This window comes from Crocuta crocuta, unplaced genomic scaffold (genome assembly GCF_008692635.1).
Source record: "Crocuta crocuta isolate KB4526 unplaced genomic scaffold, BGI_CrCroc_1.0 scaffold72, whole genome shotgun sequence".
Taxonomy (NCBI): Eukaryota; Metazoa; Chordata; class Mammalia; order Carnivora; family Hyaenidae; genus Crocuta; species Crocuta crocuta.
Genome location: NW_027529427.1, coordinates 5056682 through 5075637, shown reverse-complemented (window position 1 = coordinate 5075637; position 18956 = coordinate 5056682). Strand labels below are relative to the sequence as shown.

General features: G+C 40.6%; 1 long non-coding RNA gene across 1 annotated transcript; it reads right to left on the bottom strand.

Annotated features, from left to right (window-relative positions):
• Window positions 1-11642: 11642 nt before the first annotated feature.
• Window positions 11643-18338, bottom strand: LOC144227377 (uncharacterized). The gene is made up of 3 exons (XR_013333925.1): window positions 18284-18338; window positions 16507-16669; window positions 11643-11702 (listed from the first exon to the last, which is right to left on the bottom strand). It is a non-coding gene; the product is annotated as an uncharacterized LOC144227377 (long non-coding RNA).
• Window positions 18339-18956: the final 618 nt, after the last annotated feature.

The window sequence follows — 18956 nt, the reverse complement described above, 5'->3', positions numbered from 1 at the left end:
AAGGTTTTTCATTTTGATTTAAAGAAAACAACAACTCAGTTATTCAAACTATTGACAAGGGTTAATGTGAAGAAGTCTGGAGGATTTGAACTCAAAAAGCTCAACAGAAGCCAAAAGTTCTGACATGGCTACAAGAGACTAATGTTCATCAGGCAACAGAGAGGGAAGCATGGGAGTTCCCCACCCGTGGCTCATGAGAGTGCCATTGGGCCACTTCCCTCAGGGCATCAAGGTATGCCCTAGGCACCAGATTTCTCCTTCATATTAAGCTTTGTGGGCCTTTGTAATTTTTTTTTAGTTATAAGATCAAAATATAATCATTAGAAACTTAGAAATGTCGAGGGGCGCCTGGGTGGCTCAGTCGGTTAAGCATCCGACTTCAGCTCAGGTCATGATCTCACAGTTCGTCGGTTCGAGCCCCGTGTCAGGCTCTGTGCTGACAGCTCAGAGCCTGGAACCTGTCTTCGGATTCTGTGTCTCCCTCTCTCTCTGACCCTCCCCTGCTCACACTGTCTCTTGTTCTCTCAAAAATAAATAAAACATTAAAAAAAAAGAAACTTAGAAATGTCGAGAAGTAAAAAAAGAAGAACACGAAAGCAATCTAGTTCTCTCATAAGTTGGAATCACTACTGATTTCATTTTGGTATGCATCCTTCAGGTCTTTTTTAGTGTAAGAAGGAGGCAAGGGGGAAATGTTTTAAAGATGTGGTTTATGTGAGACACCAGTCAGTGCTCAGGTGACTCAGGTGGTTAGATGTCCTACTCTTGACTTTGCCTCAAGGCTTTGATCTCACAGTTTGTGAGTTCGAGCCCCGGGGCAGCTTTTGCACTGCATTGATGGTGTGAACACTGCTTCAAATTCTCTCTCTCCCTCTGCCCCTTTCCCCTGGCTTGCGTTTTCTCTCTCTCTCTCTCTCTCAAAATAAATAAACTTTTTAAAAATGTGGCTTATGTAGTTTTATATGTTTTTAAAAAGAAACATTGTATCCTGAATTATCTCACCGAGTCATTATATATCCTTTAAAAACACAGTTTTAATAGTTAGACAATCTATTATCATACAGATATGTCTTAATCTGTTTACACTGATTCACTCTTAGACATTTAGGTTGTTTCTATTTAGAGGTGTGGCAGGGAGGTGACACCAGATTTTATAGAGGATACCGACAAAGCAGTGAGCAGCTCATGGGGGCCAGTGAGTTGAGTGAAGGCTCTAGAAAATCCTGTCATGAAAGGGACAGTTAGATAATGAGAATGTTTGTCCCAGGGAAGGGCAGATAAGAGAGTCCTTAGAGTTGTCTTTAAATCCTTGAAGAGCTGTCACAAGGGAAAGGGAGGGAATTAGTGTTGTGTTGGCTCCAGAAGGTTGAATAAAGAGCATAGAAAGGGGCTGGGGAAAGTCTGATCACAGCTCCATCTATCGTGATTCCCGCTGCCTACCAATGGCCATCGTGGGGAATACTCACGCCCAGGCAGGATGGTCACCCGGGGCAGGAATTTGTGGACCAGATTCCTCTGTGGAGTGGGAGGCAAAAATAATAACCTCAAAGATTCTTTCCTACCGGAAAGTTTGATGTTGCTTTCTAAGTCACAAAACTGCCCTTCGGTGACCTTGTTCACATGAAGAATTTATGGCAGGTAAGGAGGACAGAAGTTGATGTCATTAATTTTACTGCTAGAGTGAGCCCTGGAGCTCAGAGATACAATATGCATCTTTGTGCTCTGTATTGGTTCTCATCTAGATAGCACTTTACAGTCAACAATGCACTTTTCATATAGACCTTGTAATTTCATTCTTGTAACCGCTTTGTGAAGTAGGTATTGTCATTCTCCCACATTTAAAAGTGAGAAAATCGAAGCCTGAAGTGCTCAAGTGACACGGCTCAGTCCTCCAGCTCACGTTTCCTGGCACTTTCCACAATAAGATGTCACTCCTCTGGTGTGAGTCCCTGGGTGCTCTTTTATGGGCTCCCATAGGAAGGTCTTTTGTCTTTTACAACCGTGTGTATTTTGTATCTAGGATGCTAGGTTTTAAAAACCCCTTTGGGGGGCACCTGGGTGGCTTAGTCGGTTAAGCGTCTGACTTTCCCTTAGGTCATGATCTCGCGGTTCGTGGGTTCGAGCCCTGCGTCGGGCTCTGTGCTGACTGCCAGCTCAGAGCCTGGAGCCTGTTTCAGAGTCTGTATCTCCCTCTCTCTCTGATCCTCCCCTGTTCAAGCTGTCTCTCTCTATCCTAGAAATAAATAAAAATATTAAAAAAAAAAAAACACCCCTTCGGGTAGGGTTCTATGTTATTTTTCTTTTCCCATGCCATCCTTCTGCCACTCAACATTGTCTCTAGAATGCAGATCTGACCACGTCAGCCCCCGGTTTAGATTTCTTTAGCTTCCATTGTCTCCCACGAAGACTCCGAACACAGTTGGGAGGGGACATTTCAGAATCTTAGGAGGAAATGAAGCATGGTTCAAAGCATCAGACATTATCTGAAAAGAAAAATTAAAGCACTTTGCTTGTAAATACATTTCTGCTTGGTAGTGATATATAGGCAATATGTTTACTGTCAGTCCTTTTGGGAGAGCATATTATTTTGAGAGTGCAGAAGAGTGCATGGGATTTTAATTTTTATCAAAGGAGGTGATAGGTTTTGCTGCTGATGTTTGAGAAACAGTGATGTAAGGGGTGAATTAATGCCACCTCTTTCATGTATCAAGTTTTTTAATAACATTCAGGCTTACGTCTGGACTATCTTCGACTGGTGTAGGTTTCTATGTCAAAGCAATTCCATCTTTTTTTTAATTAATTTTTTAAAGTTTATTCATTTTTGAGAGAGGGAGAGAGAGATGAGTGGGAGAGGGATGGAGAGAGAAAGGGAGAGAGAAAATCCCAAGGAGGCTCCAAGCTCCTCATGAGCCCAACATAGAGCTCGATCCCACAACTGTGAGATCATGACCTGAGCTAAAATCAAGAGTCAGATGCTTAACCCACTGAGCCACCCAGACTCCTCAAAGCAATTCCAGCTTAATTATTGTGACTTGATAATACGTTTTGATCTCTAGTAGACAAGTGTCTCCAGTGTTTGTTCCTCCAAAATTGTCTTAGCTATTTTTGGCTCCTTTTTCTTCCATATTAATTTTAGTATGAGCTTTTCAAGTTCCTTGAAAAAATCCTCACTTTGATTTTGACTGTCACTGCACTGAATTTATGGATTTAAATTGGGGAGGGGGGGTGCAGGCTGACAATGACAACCTAATGATATTGAGTTCTTCCATCCATTTATCCAGGTGTGGCAGGGTATGCTGGTTGCCTACTCACCAGCAACCTTCCCGACCAACATGCCTTCCTTGTTGGTAGAGCATGCCTCCATGATAGAGGCTGCAGACAGGCGATGCTCCCTCAGCTCCCTTACTGGTAGGCATGACTCATGACTTCCTCCTGGGCAGTGGGGCATAAGGTGAAGCTTTATGAGGAAGGTTTGATAGGGGTGCCTCAGTGGCTCAGTTGGTTAAGCCTCCAACTTCAGCTCAGGTCATGATCTCACAGCTTGAGTTCAAGCCCTGTATCGGGCTCTGTGCTGATGGCTCAGAGCCTAGAGCCTGCTTTGGCTTCTGTGTCTACCTCTTTCTCTGCCTCTCCCCTACTTATGCTCTGTCTCTGTCTCTCTCAAAAATAAATTTAAAAAAATATTAAAATTTTTTTTTTAAAAAAGAGAAAGGTTTGATAATAATGGATGTGTGGAGAGATACTTCTACCTCCTTCAGAACAGGGCTATGTGAGGAGGACCTTGCATATGGGCTAGAGCTAGGACATCTAACCTGCAACCCCAAGAAGACAAATCTGAGGATAAGAGCCCTGTTGGAGATGATACAGCAGAAAGATGGAAAGAGCTTGAGTGTTTGCTGACATCTTTGAGTGACAGAATTAACCAACTCCGGCCCTACTTATGCTGGGTTTCTTCTTATGCAAAATAATAAACATTGTCCGATTTAAGAAATTTTTGGGGTGGGTATCTGTTACTAGCATGTGAAAGCAACCCAATGAATGTAACAGGCATTTTTTTCATTTCCTTCACTACTATTCCCTCATTTTTGCCACAGGCACTTCATACATTTTTATGAATAAAACATTTTAAAAATTATATTTCTTATTATCTGTTACTGATGATGAAATAGGCTACTAATTTTTTTGTTGGTCTTATATCCAGCTAACACTTTTATTAGTTCCAAAAGTCTGTCTAAAATATCTCTATCAGGGGCGCCTGGGTGGCTTAGTCGGTTAAGCGTCCGACTTTCGCTTGGGTCATGATCTCGCGGTTCGTGGGTTCGAGCCCCGCGTCGGGCTCTGTGCTGACTGCCAGCTCAGAGCCTGGAGCCTGTTTCAGTCTGTGACTCCCTCTCTCTCTGACCCTCCCTTGCTCATGCTGTCTCTATCTCTCTCCTAGAAATAAATAAAAAACATTAAAAAAAAAATCTCTATCATATCATCTGCAAATATAGGACAATTTTCCTTTTGCTTTTAAATTCTTGTATCTGTTACTTATTTTCTTTATCTTAATGTATTACTTAGGCTTTCAGCAAAGTATTGAAAAGAAGGAGTTACAGTAAGCAGTCCTGGCTCCTCTTGGCTCTGATAGGAATCTTTATGAAGTTTTACCTTTTAGGCCTCATCATGGCATGACTCCAGGGGACTCCATGTCATTACTGTGCCATTATGTGTGATTTTGTGATATATTTTTATAAATATTCTTCATTTGGTTAAAGTATTCCTTTTTCTATCAGTTTGCATTAGGCTTGGCTGCAAATAACACAAAAAGTCTAAATAACAGTCGATTAAACAAGATAGAAATGTATTTCTCATGTTCAAGATGTCCAGAGGTGGTCAGCTCAACACACAGATAGTGAGCGCATCTCAGTCTGAGAGATTCTGGTTCCTACTTTTACAATTCCACCATCTTCACGGGAAAGGTGAAAAAGGTAAGCTTTTCCCAATAGGTGAAGAAAAAGCATATAGACATGGGGTACCTGGGTGGCTTAGTCGATTAACCATCTGACTTAGGCTCAAGTCATGATCTCACGGTTTGTGAGTTCGAGTACCACTTCGGGCTCTGTGCTAACAGCTCAGAGCCTAGAGCCTGCTTTGGGTTCTGTGTCTCCCTCTCTCTCTGCTATTCCCCGCTCATGATCTAACTCTCTCTCCTTCAAAAATAAATAAACATTTTTTTAAAAAATTAAAAAAGAAAATAATTTATCACAGACTTGAGATTTTTTTTTTTAAACCTTAACAAACTAGGACTAGAATATATGGCCAAGTTCGTTGACTTCGCCCAGTATGTATTCTCCCCTCTCTCATTGTAAAAATAAACTTCAACCTTTTCTTCTGAATTTTGAAATTAATTTGCATACACTTATGTATTTTCTCCCATGGTTTATTTATTCCATATCCTAATGTGGTGTGCTTCTGTTCTTTTTTGTTCTTTTTGTTGTGCTTCACAATATTGTTTATTTATGCCTTTTTTTCTTGGTTGGCCTTGTAAGATGTTTTCTTTTTTATTCAAAAAATCCAATTTTACTCATCGATCTTTTTATACCATTCGTTTTCTAATTTATCGATCTCTGCTTTAGCTTTATTATCTCCTTCCTTCCAGTGTTTTTAGCCTTTTTCTGAGTTGAATTGATTGTATATTTGTGTAATTTTCATCTTTCTTTTTATAAATTAATTGTAGGTTCTAATTGCACCTTTTTTTTTACATAGCACTGATGAATAGTTCAAAATTAGAATAAAGAATATCACACAAAACAATTCATGAAAATTAAATACAAACCCCTTAATGATTATGAAAAAAGGATATAGTAATGGGTTTGAAGGGGCTGAGTATGTATTATTATGTAGATCTGTGTACAATTATACCCTTTAATTTCACTCTAGCTGTATCACACATTTATATGTGACCCTTTCATTTTCATTTAATTTAAAATATTTTGGACTTTTCACTGTGATTTCTTCTTGAACCCAAAAACTATTTAAAATAGGAGGACATTTTTAACCTTCCAAACATGTTTGTTTGTTTGTTTTTAACTAAAAAAAAAAAATACAAAAAACTCTGGGGTGTACCTGGATGGCTTAGTCAGCTAAGCATCTGACTCTTGATCTCAGCTCAGGTCATGATCTCAGGGTTTGTGGGTTCGAGCTCTCCCTTGGGCTCTGAGATGGTGTAGAGCCTGCTTGGGGTTCTGTCTCTCCTTCTCTCTGCCCCTCCCCTGCTTGTGGGCTCTCTTTCTCTTTCTCTCTCTCTCTTTCTTTTTCTCTCTCTCTCTAAAAATAAATAAACTCACGAAAATTAAAAAAAAAAAAAAAGAACAAAACCCTGGACACTTAGGTGGCTCAGTAAGTTAAATGTCCAACTTGTGCTTAGGTGATGATCTTCTCTTTTGTGAATTTGAGCCCTGCATCAGGCTCCGTGCTGACAGCTTAGAGCCTGGAGTCTGCTTCAGATTCTAGGTCTTCCTAGCACTCTGCCCTTCCCTGCTCTCACACTCTGTCTCTCTCTCTCTGTCTCTCAAAAATAAACAAACATTAAAAAAAATCCTCTCCCTCTGGCTTACAGGTGTCTAACTTAATCACACAATGATCAGAAAATATGTATAATATAAATTCTTTGAAAAATATTAAAAACTTCTTTGTTATGGGCACCTGTGTGGCTCAGTCACTTGAGCATCTGACTCTTGATTTTGGCTCAGGCCATGATTCCAGAGTTATGAGATCGAGCCCCATATTGGGCTCTGTGCTGAACATGGAGCCTGATTAAGATTCTCTCTTTCTCTCTTTTTCTCTCTCTCCCCTGCTTGCATTCTCTTTCTAAAAATAAAATAAAATAAATATTTTTAAAATCTTCTTTGTTATATAGTCAAATTCACAAATGCTCCATGTTAACATGAAAATAAATTATAATGTTTATTGTGTTCAGGGCTCTACATATAGATATCAGATAAAGTGATAGACTTTTTTCTTCAAATATTCTTCTAACGTCTTAGAGTTACTTTTTGTCCATTTGATTTATTATTTTCTATTATAAAAATGTTAAAAATCTCCTAATGTACATATGTAATGATCAGTTTCCCCCTATCATATAATTTTAATCTTGTTCAGTATATACAAGATCATGACTGCTACATATCTTAGAGGATCATTCAGTTTATTGTTATATAGTGTTTCTCTTTTTCCCTATTTGTTATTTTTGCCATAAATTCCACTTTGTATAATATTAACACTGCTGCTCAATATTGTTTTGGAATTTGAACAATCTTTCTTTTTCTTTTCNATTTTTAAAATCTTCTTTGTTATATAGTCAAATTCACAAATGCTCCATGTTAACATGAAAATAAATTATAATGTTTATTGTGTTCAGGGCTCTACATATAGATATCAGATAAAGTGATAGACTTTTTTCTTCAAATATTCTTCTAACGTCTTAGAGTTACTTTTTGTCCATTTGATTTATTATTTTCTATTATAAAAATGTTAAAAATCTCCTAATGTACATATGTAATGATCAGTTTCCCCCTATCATATAATTTTAATCTTGTTCAGTATATACAAGATCATGACTGCTACATATCTTAGAGGATCATTCAGTTTATTGTTATATAGTGTTTCTCTTTTTCCCTATTTGTTATTTTTGCCATAAATTCCACTTTGTATAATATTAACACTGCTGCTCAATATTGTTTTGGAATTTGAACAATCTTTCTTTTTTTTTTTTTTTTTTTTTTTCTTTTTCTTTTTTTTTTTTTTTTTTGTTCCAGCTTTTATTTTCAAGCCTTTTGATATTGTTTTAGGTACATCTTTCTTGTTAGTCATTTCTGGTTGTATCTCTCTCTCTCTTTCTCTCATTCATTTAAATAGTTTCTGCCTTCAGTTGTTGGCTTTAATCCATTTGTAAGTAGTATGAATTATTATTATCCTTCTTTTATCTTTTTATTTTTTTCTTTCATAGTTTATTTTTTTTATTTTTTTATCTTAAAAGGTCAGGTGTTTATTATATAATTTAAGAAATTCACTTCATTTGGGTAGAAGCTCCATTTAAAATATTTTTTTTACAAGTAGTTTATTGTCAAGTTGGTTTCCATATAACACCCAGTGCTCATCCCCACAAGTGCCTCTTCCATGCCCATCACCCCCTCTTTTATCTTTTTAAAATTTGCTTTTCCTTTGCTTTTTTGTTTTTCTATGTGCTTTTAGATTGATAAAGTTTTACCACTATTTTTTCCTCTGCCTGTAGTATGCATTTCTATCCTTTAAATGATTCTATGTATCCTTAAACAGTCAACAATAATATACTTTTTTAAAAAATTAACAAATCTAAACTTTTAATATTTTTTAACTCTTTCAATATTTTTATTCTCTTTCTGATCACGTAAAAAATTTGTCTATAAAACTCCTTCTTCTATCATTTTGTTATTCTTTTGAACTTTACTTTCACTATTTTATAAACAAAAAAAGTATTACTTTCACTGTCAATACTTCACTATATTTAGTAACATATTTCATTAATTTCTGTATACTGGATTAATTTTTCCATTTTTTTTTGTCAAAATATAACTGACTATAAGTTCTGCCAGTGAGGATTAGCTGGTGGCAAGATTTTCAGCCCTTTCATTTCTGAAATTTATACTGTATTTTGACTGAGAGCTGAATATAAATTTTCTTAGCCCTTTGAAGATATGACCCCAATATTTCTTGGTTTCTATTGCTACTGATATAAAGTTTAAGACACAACTTTGGTCTAATTGTTAGTCTTTCATAAGTAATCTATTTTATCTTCTCTGGTAATTGATGACATTACACAGTTTCAGGATGATAAAGATATATCTTTATCCTGCTAGACACCCAAAGTGCACTTTTGATTTGAATCTCATGTTCTCCTTTAATTCTGGAAAATTCCGAGCTACTATCTTTCAATAAATGGCTTCTCCATCACTCCTTCAAGTTTTCCTTTTGCCGGTACTCAAATTAGAGATGTGTGTTGCAACCTCTCATTTAATCTTCTATGCCTGTGACTATTATTCTCTTTTAAATTTTGTATTTCTTTGTTTCCTTTTACTAAATCTGGGTGAATTTGTCAGTAATATATTCTAATTTACTAATGATTTCTTAAACTGTGTGCAAAGAATTTATCCTGCCTATTGAGTTTCTTATTTGATTCAGTAATATATTTTCAGGTCCAAGATTTTCAGAAGATCCTTTTGCATTCCTACATGTGGTGGTTTGCAAAACGGCCTCAAATTCATTCCATTCCTACATGCATGTCCCTTTGAAATGTGACTTTGATGTTCTCCTCATCAAGAAGTGAAGTCTCTTTCTCCATCCTTGAATCTAGGATTAGATCTGTGACTCACTTTGGCCAGGGGACATTGGCAAATATGATTTAAACAAGGGCTTGAGAAGAGCTTGTACAGTGGAACTTGTCCTTTTTTCTGGCTGCAGGAAAATGCCATCACCATGTGCACAAGCCTGGACTGGCTTCCTAGAAGATGAGAAAGCACAAAAAGAGGCCACCTAGCTGTCCCAGTGATCCCAGCGGAGGCCCCAAATGTGCAAATGAGGCCACCCTGGACCACGCAGCTCCAGCTAAGCCAGTTCAGATCAGAACTGTCTAGTCAACACAAAACTGTAAGATATAATACAGATTTGTTTTTTTGAGCCACTGAGTTTTGGGGTGGTTTATGATGAAACCAAAGGTAATTGATACTGACTCTATCATGTTCAATCTCTCCCTGTTATGTGTCACAACTTCTGCTCATTGTAAATGTATTTAATTTCTTTTTAGCATCTTTAATCATCCTAAGTGAGTTCTTATCAGATTGCTTCAAAAAATTGTTTTTTTCATGAGTTAAGTATTGATTTTGTTGATTGTCTCGTTTCTACACATATTCTGGAAAGTTTGCAGACTCGTTTTGCATGGAAGGATTTCTGTTTTGTTTGTTTCAATCTCTCTTGCACCCAGCTGAGAAGTTTTGTGGATGCTTTCACCCAGGACCCTGCACCCTCGGTCCTTCACCGGTTTATGGTGATAATGAGAGTATTATTACAGAATCAGTAGCAGAACCTGGATAAGTTCCTAGTTTGGGGGCTGGGATCTAAGGATCTGCCTTCCCTGGCCCCATAGCTTCTGAGTCAGACCCTGTCTTCAGGGAGTTAGCCTGCCACGATCATCTTGTGCATAGATGCTCAGTCCCTGTGCCCCAAAGGAGTTAGGCTTTTCTGCTGCTGCCTAATTTGGACCCAGAGCCCCACGACCCCATGGCTTCATCCCCTCTCCCTGCTCTGCAGTGACCCATAAAGATACTTTTTTCTTGTTTTTGAGTTTGGTTGCATCTTATCATGTTTGTTTTTACACTTTGTCTTTTATTGCTTTGTGTTTAGAGAACAGGAAATGTATGAGAATACAAAATTAAGGAAAGCCAAATTGACAGGCTATCAATTTCCTATAATTTTCTCCCTAAAAATTAAAATATATGGGGTGCCTAGGTGGCTCAGTCGGTTAAGTGTCCGACTTCGGCTCAGGTCATGATCTCACGGTTCGTGGGTTTGAGCCCCACGTCGGGCTCTATGCTGACAGCTCAGAGCCTGGAGCCTGCTTCAGATTCTGTGTCTCCCTCTCTCTCTGACCCTTCCCCTGCCCACACTGTCTCTCTCTCTCTCTCTCTCTTTCTCTCTCTCTTTCAGAAATAAATAAAACATTAAAAATTTTAATAAAAAATAAAATATAAACTCCTTGGGCTGCCATTCAACATTTTTTTGCATTTCAGATCCACTCCACTTCCACTTCCAGGCATCCTGCACTCCATTGACATGGGGTTACTTGCTGTTCCCTGAACATTCATGCTCCTGTGTCTTCACACCTCTGTTCCTTCTGTCAGCATGGCTCTCCTGCCACACGTTTAACGTTAAGACCTTGATCAAAACTCATTTCAACTGGGAAGCTGGCTCCAGATCCTACAGGCTCAGTTATTTCTATTTCTTCTCTGCACAATGCACTTAATACATATAAAAGGAAAGAATGAATGAATCATTTGAGGTGCAAGACTGAGTGAGCACACAGGATATGGGACTTATTGCCATAGTGCTACCTCTGCGGTCAATTGTTGTTTATCTAAGTGTCTGGTCTGAGCAACTGTAATGTAAGGGGAAAGCAGTGGACACAGGTTTTCCGTGAAGGTTGTCTTGTATCACAGCCATTAAGCTAATTCTGCATGAAGCCAGTTAAGACAGCCTAACATACTTTTGTAAAAGTGTGGCCTTTACAACTATTAAGGCAAGACGATTAGGGACAAACTGCATCATTTCCTTCCTCAACTTCACAGCATTCTTTTAAAAAGAGAAGACATGTTAGCCTGGGCATTATTTTCTTTTTTCATTTCAGGAACATTAGAAATATGATGGAAAAAAGCTTAATTACTTCAAGATCTAGTATGTTTAAATGCTTTAACATCTATAAAAGCCCAATTGTATCTTTCTCTTCATTACGATTCTATCTCGGGAGAAGGGTTACGTGTTTTTGGTCCCTTTTTGACTACGAGAAGATAATTTATCAAGGAAAATGGCACCAAATGGCATGTTTTTTGAGCAAAAATATTTACTTAATTGTCCAAGTTTTCTGGAATCCTTCAGGATACTATTTCTTCCTCAGGAACAGAATGAAGGCTCTGTGACACAGAAGAAACAAAAAAGGGTTTCAGTCTGGGTGCGGGATACTTGGGCTTTCTTTTCCTCCAGCTCAGTTGCATGGCTATGGCAAAAACAGAAATTCAACTGAGTAGCATTTTTGTTCTAAAAGTATCTAAAATTCATCTCAAATCCGTATCTCTTCTGGGGAGAGAAACTAAACCCATTCTAACAAGTAATTAAGCACACAAACAAAAAATCCCCTAAAACCACAGTCTCCTCTGGCGCCGTCTACACCCGCTTCCTGCCTGCACCTCCTCCCCCAGAGGGGCCGCCTACTCCTGCACGTGCCATCTCCCACCTGTCACAGAGGGCTTGCTCTGGGACACAGGGCTGTGTCACCCCAAAGCTGCATGTGGGAACCGTGGGTAAAAGAGCCGAGGAGGAGAAGCAATCGTCCCATGTTAACATTACAACTTTGTTCCTGATTCCACTAGTCATCCCAGCTTCCTGAAAACTCCAGATGAAACTTATGGGAGATTTCATCTCCCTGGTGATTCGGGGCGGGGGAAGCCTAAAAATTTCTCCAAATCTCTATTTCCCAGCACATTCCTAATTCAGACTCAAGACTTTATTCGTTCAATTTCACTTAACAGAAAACCACTAACTACTTCCTCTGCTCTCTGCTGTATTTCCTATAGATATTAACTTTGAATCCATGATAAGCCCTCAGAAAGGATTTAGAGTTTAGATAGTTTAGAATTTTTTTCAAACATTTTATTTTTAAGTAACTTCTACATCCAACACTGGGATCAAACCCACCATGCCAAGACCAAGAGTCACATGCTCCACTGATGGAGCCAGCTGGTGCCCCTAGACAATTTAGAATTCTGAATCAATTTCACCATCTACAGAAAGGATCCAAAGTTGTATGACCAATTATCTCACTATACTTGAGAGACTGTGGCCATGTCCTAGAGAAGGGGCAAAGGGAGAAGGATGTGGGGATTTTTTAAATATTTATTTATTTTTGAAGGAGAGAAAGACAGAGTGTGAGTGGAAGAGGAGTAGAGAGAGAGGGAGGCAAAGAACCTGAAGCAGCCTCCAGGCTCTGAGCTGTCAGCAGAGCCCGACACAGGGCTCAAACCCATGGGACTCGAACCCACAAAGTCAAACGCTTAATCAACTGAGCCACCTGGGCATCCCGTGGGGATTTTTTATTTACAGAAAAAATATCTGGGTTATCTTTTGGCTTATTCATTTTTTATGCTGAGTATCTATGAATTTTTGCAAAGGAGAACAAGATTCACAATAATGGTAAATCAAATCATTATACTGTACACCTTAAACTTACCCAGTGACGTATGTCAATTATATCTCAATAGAACTGGAAAAAATTAAAGGAGACTAAGAAATAGAGAAAGAAGTACTGCCGAAGGAAAACATATCAGTCATAGTTCTTAGACATGTAATTGTGGTACATTTAATTTCATTCATTTCAAGTCCTATATATGAGCACCTGCTAGGTGCTAGGCACTGCGTTAAGTTCTAGAGTAACACTGTCCAATAGAAATATAATGTAAGCTATACATGTAATTTTAAAGTTGCTAGTAGCCACGTAAAACCATCACAAGGACATAGGTGAATGTGGGGCTGGTCCGACCAGCCTTCAATTTAACCCTACCACTCCCACTCTCTGTCCGTGAACTTCAGCCTCACAGGGCCACTGAAGTCCTCCTCCAAGCCCGTCTTTCCCCTTGGGCCTTCCACTAGCTCATGCCTCAGCCTGGTGGCTCCTCCCCTGTCTCTGCTACGAATCCTTGTCATCTGGTAGAATAATGCAGCGATGGCTGATAGGAGCCAGGTGTGTAGTCAGGATGCAGGGCGTTTGCGCTTGATGAAGGAGGGAACAGTACTTTCATCCAGTCATAAAGAATGGAATCCAAATGGTGGAATTTTGGACTCCATGACAACAGGACTTTCATCCGGGAATGTGTAGATTGTTCTCACCATGGAACTCAGAGCCAACAGGGTGGGTGACACCGTAAACCCATTCTGCCCTCTATCCACTAAGCCATGCACCCTGGCATGGAGCCTCATCTTACCGAAGGAAAGAATGGGCTTTCTAACTTTTAACAAAGCCACTGTATTGGACAGTGCCAGCTCTGTGCTGCAGGGCACTTTTGGGTGAAGGAAGAGCCCTCATCAGTCCCTCTTAAAATATATCTTGCGAGTGACTCCTTACGTTGACTTTAAGTTCTATGTAGTCTAGGATACACAAACAAAATAGAAGTTTTTATATTTGTGATAAATCTTACATCTTGGCTATAAGATTCTCATGGGGAGAAACAGAAAAAGAACAGAAATATCAATCATTTCACTAAATCTTATTTTGGGCCCAACATGAATCATCTGCCCTCAAGACTCCGGTTCCCTGGCATTCAGATGGAGTTTTCCATGACAGCAGGAGACAGGGGCTTCTGTTTCATACGCTCTCAGGAATGAGCCTTACTAAGAATTAGGGGAGAAGAGTCACATCCAAATGTAAGGGTCCTTCTGGAGAAAAGTCTGAGAGCATGGCTATTGTAGATCACTCTTCTGGTGATGTAAAACCACTCCAGAAATCCAAGCAATTCATTTTTAAAAATTCCTTCTCATTTAAGTTACATTAGAAAATTCCCAAAAATATCCCTTAACGTTCTCCCTCCCCTTCTTCCTCCTTCCCATATGCCAATAATCAACCATTAACAAAATGTTCCTAATGCATACTATGTCCCATTGGTGACAAAGGAAGACACAGCCAGTTTCTGGTCACATGGAGCTTAACACAAGTTTGTTTTCAAGTTGGTTTCTCCAAAAAGAACATTTTAGGTCTGAGGTGGTCTTTGGGAATTTGATGTTCACATTTCCCAAATCTTTGGTGGGGATTCTCCCATGTTCTGTGAACTTGAGAATGAGTTAGAAGTCACGGATTGTATGCCGAGGAAAACAGAGGGCCTCACCTTCCCCTCAAAGACATGAAGTTATGTCTTCACTGTATACTCTTACCATGTGGCAAGTACATTCAGATTTTCCAAACACCAAACCAAAGACACTGACCTCCAGGACAGGACTGCAGCTCCACACTTACCAAACTTTCTCTCATCCATGCCTTGGTTATTAAGCACACCATTTAGGTTTTCTTAACTTGCTCTCTCACTTCAAAGCTTGTATGCTATCTGTTTAAATATATATGCCTCACGTTTATTTACCATCACATATGTGCTGAGCATCTGTACTAATTTGCAATGGGTTTCTGTAAACAACAAAAGTGATAAAACGTCCCTGCCATTTTTGAACTCATGGGCCAGTGGGGAAGACAGAAATTAAGGCCATGTTAAGTGCTGTAGAAAGAAAGCAAACCTAGCCACTAACTTTAACTGGTGAAACTGGGGAGGCTTCATGGAGGAGCTGATATTTGAATTGAATCTTAGAGAATGAGAAGGAGTTAGCCAGGTAGGGAAGTAAGGGAAGACAACTCTAGGGAGGGGGAATAGAGTGTGCAAAGTGCCAAGGAAGGTATATTCCATAGAGAGATAGACACCATTCCTCCAGCACAGCTCATTTCTATCTGAAAACCTGAGAATAAAGGGACCAGCTATCTGTACCTCTCTGCCACACCCAACATTCAATCCTACACACAGATGTGGGATAGCCTCTATAGATACTCCCACCCAGAAAGGGGGAAAACAGGAGGCAAATAGGAGTGCAAAGTTGAAAGTAACTCTGAAATGTGGCAAGGTACACATGTCCAGTCCCCTCATGAGAGATGAAGCCCTGGGAATTATTCTGTGGCTCTTGGCTCTGCCCTCCATCACATTCTTCCATTTCTGTAAAAGGTAGCCCATATTTGCTAATGAATTTTCTTGGCTGTATAGAAGTTTGGAGATCCAAAGACTTTTTGGGGAGGTACTTTTCTTTGTCTCTTTTAGTCCAAACTGGTGATGTTTCTGTTTATACAATTCTCTTTAAATCTGTGGGAGCTTCCTGTGAATCTTATTGTGGTTCATGCAGTTAGGGGGAGAAAAGAGGCCACATTCACTAATCTCTTCATGATAAACCATTCTGTACCTCGGGCTTTTGCTGAAGCAGCCAAGGGTCCTTAAAAGTTCTGTGTTTTTGTTTGCTTTTGGTTTTGACCAGTTTTCTAAGTTTAAACCTCTCCAGGGTCTTCACAAAGGACTTTATCACCACTATCTCAAGTTGATCTTTCCAGCGTGTTATTCTGACTATTCCCTGAATTGTATTTTTTGTCCAGAAGCTGTTCTTAGTTTAACATTGCTTTTCAGCTCGAGGAGGCAAGGGACAGTCAAACTGTGCAGATTCTGCTTCCTTTATATTTAACTTTTTCCCCCCTCGAGTGTATCCTTCTTCTGTCAGGTTGCAATACAAGCAGCAAGAAGAAGCCCCGGGGGACCTTGAACGCTGCCTGGAAATCTCAGCCAGGCCACCCAGTTCACGAGGTACCTTTTCTATTTTCCGCATCACTGCAGGCCAGAGTGTGGCTGAAATTCCTGCCACTGCAGGAGAAGGGTCCTCTTCTGTCTAGTTTCCAGTTACATTTGCCTCATTTGTCTTTAATCTTCAACAGCTTTCTCAAGTGACATCAGGCTGCTGTTAATAGTCTCTTGGAGATCTTTTAGATTCTTAGCAGTACTCTCCTCAAGTTCCTTCTAGTTTCTGTCTTCTGCTGTACCAGAGCCGCTCTCATAGTTTTTAATGTGTTTTATTTTTTTAATTACAGCAGTGTTTCACTTGTCTGTCACCTTCTGTACCCCTACTTTAAACCCCCTTGTCCCTTTATACCTCCAGCCATTGCTCATCAAGGCCGCTTCTGGTCCCCTTCCATGCAGGGGCGGGGCAGACAGTTTTCTTCCAGAACATCTGCCCCTTGGGGCCATCCTGGGAAAGAGTTCTGACATATCAGCCCAGAGATCAGTTCCTCAGAGGAGCTTCTCTTGGGAAGGTTCTGGAAGATGAAGTTAGTGGAAGACTTTATGTGATGTCATCCTCCAAAAACCAACCAACCAACCCTTTCCAGGATACCAAATGTTTCATTCATCTGGGGAAGAATATCATAATTATATGGTGAACATTTTAAATGCTCTGAGAGCAAGATCCACAGAGTGAGATCCTTTTCCAACATTTTAGGAGAGAGAATGAAAAAAATGTGAGATTAAAGGTACGTTAGGCTAATGTGGGTTATGAGCTTTACTTTTATTTTTGAAGAGCATGAGCTGGCCGCAGAAGGAGTGCGCAGCCAAGTGGGAAAGGCTGCTGGCTGAGGCCTCCTGTGAACATGCCTGAGTTTCTTAAGCCTGCCAGCCCCGGTATCTCCATCTCTGAGGTGGAATTCTAATTACAGTTACCTCACAAGTTGATGTCAGAGGTAGAAGAGACATAATGTATGAGCAATAGCCAAGCAGAACATCTCGCAAATGATCAGTAAACCACTCTGAACCCACCCATGTGGAAAACCATGACTCCTTGTCATCCCTCTGAAGCCTCTGCTGGCCTTTCCTGAGATGTCTGGAACCAGGAGTCTAGGCTCCCACTCCTTGGGGGACAAGAGGAAGAGAAGCTTCCCTCTTGCCCTCTTGGGAATTAGATTCTCTCCCATACTATAAGATATCCCAAATTTAGGACTGTGGAATGTGGAAATCTCCAGGGACCACATTGAATCAGCTCCCAATGGACTATGTCAGAGAAGAAACAAGACCAGTTTAATTTAATTTAATTTCTGCCTCAAATCCACCCTTGACTTCATCTCTCTGGGTCTGTCTCCTGTCTGGGCTCCAATCTGCCTCGTCCGTGCTTCCCAGGAGAATGCTTCCATCCTTCGCTCCCGCAGCCCTGAGCAGGAGGCCCTCACTGCGGTGCCCCCTGGGAAGAGCAGGGAAGTGGAAAAGGAGAGAAAATGGGGGTGAAAGTGAGATCTGAGAAGGAGAAGGAATGCTCGGGAATGGAGAACAATGATTGCAATTGCTGGGAACATGCCTGGGGGAGGAAAAATGGGGCTGGAGACAGCAAAAGCAGAGACATAAAGAAGGGGTTAGAGACACGCTTCTGGTGAGGAGGGGGTAATTACACTTGCTAGATTTCTGAGAGGCTTCCTTGCCTTGCCTTTCCCACACCTTCCTCTTTAGGTGATTCCACCTTTTTATTTTATCATATTTTTTAATGTTTATTTACTTCTGAGAGAGAGAGAACATGAACAGGGGAGAGGCAGAGAAAGAGGGAGACACAGAATCCGAAGCAGGCTCCAGGCTCTGAACTGTCAGCACAGAGCCTGCCACGGGGCTGGAACCCATAAGCCATGGGCTCATGACCTGAGCCGAAGTCGGACGCTTAACTGACTGAGCCACCCAGGTGCCCCTGATTCCACCTTTTTAGATGGTCTGTCTTCTTTGCTCCCTTCTGGCATAGCTTAGGCCAGGTGGTATTTTGCCTCGGAGATGACAAAGCCTCCTAACCAGCTGGTCTTCACCCCACACCCTGCCCTCCAGTCTCCTCATCCCACAATCCAATGACCTCCCTTTCATCTGATCTTGTCCCTGACCCACCCCATGCTTCAAGCGCTTACCACGGCACCAGTTTGTCTCTGACGCTGGGAAAAGAGCAGCTTCAGGACAGAGACCCTACCTTATTAGCATCTAGAACACCTTGTATGGTTGGATTCTGGAAGGTAGCACAGGAAGGGTTCCATTATGGTGACTGAGTGAACAGATGGATAGTGGAATGCCCACCTGGTGGCAAAGAAGAGATAGTCTGGAGGATCCAGAGAAGGAAAGAGATTTGATGAGGAAGAAGAGTATGAAAAATCAATAAATGTGCAGGTAAAAGGAACACATTTATTTTTGTTGGGGGTGATGCATTCTGTTTTGGGAGATTACCACATTCAAGGAGCACATTGAGTTCTTTCTGCTGTGTCTGAAGGACGAATAGGGGTGGGAAGGGGATGGGTCCCAGACCCTATAGCCAGCACCCCTCAGGAATCATCCGTCTCCCCATCCAAGGCCCACAGATGTGCAGCTTCCTTCCCTTGATACTAACTCTGTCCCTGCCCCTCCCTTCACGGCCCTCCCCCGCCCCCGCCACCAGGGACAAGCTCCCCTAGGCTTCTCTCTTGCTTCCCCTGTTTTCTCCCTCTTCTTCCACCCTGCTTTCTTTCACATGCTCGCCTCTCCTCGCCCCAGCTACGCTGGTTCATCCGTGTTCCCATGTGCTAGGAGTTCCCGCTTTGTCCAAACCTTTGC